General features: G+C 43.1%; 2 protein-coding genes across 6 annotated transcripts in view; one reads left to right on the forward strand and one right to left on the reverse strand.

Annotated features, from left to right (window-relative positions):
* The window catches only part of LOC149130721 (talin-2-like), a 205,179-nt gene that overhangs the window by 188,955 nt on the left and 11,224 nt on the right, over window positions 1-5,000 (reverse strand). The gene's annotated exons all lie outside the window — the stretch shown is intronic.
* Window positions 1-5,000, forward strand: part of LOC106872264 (cilia- and flagella-associated protein 337) — a 165,200-nt gene that overhangs the window by 67,941 nt on the left and 92,259 nt on the right. The gene's annotated exons all lie outside the window — the stretch shown is intronic.

Genomic DNA, 5,000 nt, shown 5'->3' on the forward strand with positions numbered 1-5,000 from the left:
TGAAGGTTTTCAGCTTTAATAAATGGTGAAATTCCTGCTGGCATCTTGGGACCTTCAAGCCAACAGTGTCAGTTACGAATAACAGTCAAAGGACGACATCCTTTTTAGTTGACAAATAGTAACAAAAGTCTTTCCTACTCCGTTTTCTAGAGAGACCATTTGCTAGATAGTCCATAGACCAACAGGTTTAGGGCCTGAAGAAATGTTGTAATGCTAAGCGTTTTATGGATGCACCCCAACCACTGGGCCACATCTCCCTCATTTGGGCCTTTGGCTGGTTTAGCTTTTGTGGATATGATTGTGGTACCAGTGGTGGTGGTGGTGGTGGTGGTGTTGATGAAGATAGTAGTAATGGTGGCGATGATGATGATGGCTGTGAAGTGGTGATGATGATCATCATCACCATGATACTGAGGATGCTGATGATGATGGTAGTGAAGAGGACGACATCAACGACGACGACGACGATGATGATGATGATGGTTGTTAGAGTGACGGAGGGGGGGGGTTGTTAGTATCACCTAACTGTAAAGAGAGATCTTAAGAGACACACCCTGATATGCATGCACACACACACACACACACATATATATATAAACATATACATACATACACACACATATATATATATGCATACCCACACACATACACTCATATATACACCCCCACACGCACAGGTTTGGTGATGCAAACAGGAAAAATAGAACTGAAAACATGCGTATATATATGTATATATATATCTCTTTTATCAGGTATCTTTTACTTGTTTCAATTATTAGATAGTGGCCATGCTGGAGCACCGCCTGGAAGAATTTTTAGTGGAGCGAAACGACCCAGTACTTCTTTTTTTTTTTTTTTTTTTTTTTTGAGCTTCGCATTTATTCAGTCGGTCTCTTTTGCCAAGCCGCTAAGTTACAGGGATGTAAACACACCAACACCGGTTATCAAGCAATGGTTGGAGAGAACACGCAGATACAAAAAGACACACACATGCATATATTTATATATATATACATATACAAATATATACGATGGGCTTCTTTTGGTTTCCATCTAGCCAATCTACTCACAAGGCTTTGGTTGGCTCAAGGCTCTAGTAGAAGACATGTGACCAAGGTGCCACGCAGAGGGACTGAACCCAGAACCATGTGGTTGGGAAGCAAAGTGTGCCTTATGCTGGTGCCACATAAAGGCACCCATGCCGGAGAGGAGCATCTCTCTATTTCTCTGTCTCTCCTCTCTCTTTCTCCCTCTATCTCTCTCATTTTCTCCCTCTCTCTCTCTCTCACTTTCTCTCCCTCACTCTCTCTCTCTCTCTCACCCTGTCTGTCTTTCTCTCCATCTCTCTATCTATCTATTTATCAGTCTCTGTGTCTCTCTTTTTCACATTGTCTCCGGCTCACCGTCTCTCTTTCTCTCTCTCTCTCTCCCTATCTCTATCACTCACTCTCCCCTTCCTCTCTCTCTCTCTCCCCACCCCATCCACCTCTCTCCAGAACAATCCACCACCTGTCTTGTCACTCCTGTTGCATTCACACCTTTGCAATCACAAGACAGACAATGGCTGAACAGCAGGTAACTTTATCACAAGATCTGCTGGTAATGGGTTGGTCCTCTCCTCTCTCTCCCCAACTGCCAGCCTTCGTGTAAACAGAGCCACGAACTACAACAATCTCATATCTGTGAATGTGGGTATATATGTGCGTGTGTATGTGTGTGTATTAAGCTGTTTGTGTGTGTGTGTGTGTGTATTGCATGCGAAAGAGACAGGTGAATAACTGTAAACCTACTTTTGAGCCACCCTGTATGAGTAGGCATGGCTGTGTGGTAAGAAGTTTGATTGCAAACCACATGGTTCCAGGTTCAGTCCCAGAGCGTGGCACCTTGGGTGAGATTCTTCTGCTATAGCTTCAGTGCCGACCAAAGCCTTGTGAGTGGATTTGACAGATGGAAACTGAAAGAAGCCCAAATTATATATGTGTGTCTGTGTATGTGTGTGTTCCGCACCACTGCTTGACAACAAGTGTTGGTGTGTTGATGTCCCTGTAACTTAGTGGTTTGTCAAAAGAGACTGATGGAATAAATATCAGGCTTAAAATTTTTAAAAATAAGTACTGGGGTCAATTCTAGGTGGTGCTGCCCCAGCATGGCCACCGCCTAATGACTGAAACAAGTAAAAGAATAAAGGGTAGCAGCTAGTGTTGAGTGGACCCTAAAAAGTGCACCTGAACTTTTCTAGGGAGAGAAAGAGAGAGTTGGGGGAAGTAGATGTGCTTTGCAGGGAGATCATTATTGAACTAATTAAGGACTCGTTAATGAGGCACTCCTGTGGCTGCCCCACCCCTCGACATGGATATACACCGGTCAGCTGTCCAGAAGGATGCATTCATTTCCAGCTGTGTATGGACACAGGAGAAGAGGGTATTGCTCTACCGGATTTCTGAATGAAAAGATTATTATTAAGGTGGTGTACTTGCAGAATTGTTAGCACGACGGAGCGAAATACTTAACGATCTATTGTCTGTCTTGATGTTCTGAGTTCAAATTCTGCCAAGGTCGACTTTGCCTTTCATTTCTTTTGGGATCAATAAAATAAGTACCGGTCGAATACTGGCAGGGGGGGGGGGGCGATGTAATCAACTTCCCCTCCCCAACCACTCTGGAAATTGCTGGCCTTGTGCTAAAATTAAAACCCATTATTGTGATTACACCGAAAGAGCTCAGTGTAGTCATTTTAAACTTTAAACTACTACTACCACCGCCACCGCCCTCCCAAGACCAACACCACCACCTTCACCGCCTTTCATTTCTTCTTCTTCTTCTATTCTTCCTACTCATTCCACCATCACCACCACTACCACCACCACTGTCGTCGGCGCCCTTGTAACAATCCACCTCCACCCATAACCACCACCGCCACCAACTGTTTACACTAAAAATCTAACATGTTTATGTTCAGCCCCCAAACGAGGTTTCCCCTATCTCTTCCTGCTGTTAAACGTTGTAACGTTACATAACAACCAGCACTACACAAACTCCAGCGCTACAACATAAACCACACCACTGCGACTATACAGTAGGGGAGGGTGTAACAGCCCTGGTTGTTGGTGTGTTTTAGCCCTAGGTCAGTCCTGATCCACTTGTTTCTATTTTAGATATAAATGCATTTGTACAGGATTCGGTTTCCACTGTCATATTTACTATGAAAATGGCAGAGTGTGTAAGAAGCTTACTTCCCAGCCGTATGTGTGTGTGTGTGTGTGTGTGTGTTTGTCCCCCCCCCCCACCATTGATTGACAACCGATGCTGGTGTGCTTACGTCCCCGTAACTTAGCGGTTCAATAGAAGAGAGACCGATAGAATAAGTACTAGGCTTACAAAGAGTATAGTCCCGGGGCCGGTTTGTTTGACTAAAAAGCGGTGCTCCAGCATGGGCACAGGCGAAAATATGATTGAAACAAGTAAAAGAATAAAAGAATATACTCGTGTTTTCAGTTTCATTTTACCTGTTTCCATCAACATACTTTGATAGATAGACAGAAATAAATATCTAGATATGTGTGTATATATATATATATATATATATATATATATATATATATATATATATATATATGATATACACACATATATTTATGCAGACATGGGAGAATGAGCATGTCAGATAGAATGGCAAGGTTGGCAGATACAATGATACAGGAAGGAAGGAAGGCTGCAAGGAAGGAAGGAAGGAAGGAAGGAAAAAAAGAAGGAAGGAAACGAAAAAGAAAACAACAAGGAGAAACAATTAAAGGATATTTGATAGTAGCTGCCACAAGCTTACATAACACAAACACAAAGATATATATTTGTATCATCTCCAGCTTTAGAAGCTGCGCAAAGATAATAATAATAATAATAATAATAATGATAATAATAATAATAATAATGATAATGATAGGTATAAGCCCTCCCAACCACTTGGACCCTCTGAAGAAGCCTTAGAGGCAGACTCATCATCCAAACTCAATCTGCCCATCCCCACAGAACACCGAAGAGATGGAGATGGCAAATAAGAAAGGCACCAGCTACGACCAAATCGAAGAAGCCATGAAGAAGGCACAACAGGGCAAGCTGAAAGGAACTCTTGGCTACACGGAGGATGCTGTGGTCCCAACAGATTTGCTGGGTGACACTAAATTAGAAGTTGGGGGAGGAAGCACAGAGAGTGTGATAGCTAGAATAAGAAGAGGATGGAGGGAATTCAGGGAGCTGTTACTTCTGTTGACTGCGAAAGATCTCTCCCTCCGATTGAAAGGGAAATTATAGGATGCATGTGTGTGGACAGCAATTCTACATGGGAGAGAGACATGGGCCCTGAATGATGCAGGGGACATGCAAAGGTTAGCAAGGAATGAGGCTAGTAGGCTTTGTTGGATGTGTAATGTAAGTGTACATGTTCGACAGAGTGATGGTGTATTGGAGAGAGAAGTTCTGCAGAAGAGGAATTGGTTGCTGTGTGCAAGAGAGAAGACTGTGCCGGTTTGGTCATGTGATGCAGATGAATGCTGACAGCTCCATGAAGAAGAGCTGATCTTCCAAAGTGGATGGAGCATGTGGAAGAGGGAGACCCAGGGAGACACAGGATGAAGCACTGAAGAATGGCCTCAGGGCACTGAATCTTTCAAGAAGACCCATGATCTGTAGCAAAAGTGTTAAGAAGTGTTATATGCATATATATATATAGTGTTGTGTTATCTGTGTCCGCTCCTTGTCCCTTTATACAACTGCTACTGTGACAGCCTCTGCTCTGCTCCTCTTCATAAAATGGTTGTTAAGAGTCCATCTCAAACTTGGTATATTTCCCTTGGCTCAGCTTCTCATTCCAATGATGGCCTCGGACCATTCCAGAAGACTCCGTGTTAAGCATTTTGCTGAATCCGAAGCATGTATTGCCAGCAACATTTTTGTCATTGCTGTTGCTGTCAGCATTAGCATCATCATCATCATCGTCATCATCA

Source organism: Octopus bimaculoides, chromosome 28 (genome assembly GCF_046866305.1).
Source record: "Octopus bimaculoides isolate indiv1 chromosome 28, ASM4686630v1, whole genome shotgun sequence".
Classification (NCBI taxonomy): domain Eukaryota; kingdom Metazoa; phylum Mollusca; class Cephalopoda; order Octopoda; family Octopodidae; genus Octopus; species Octopus bimaculoides.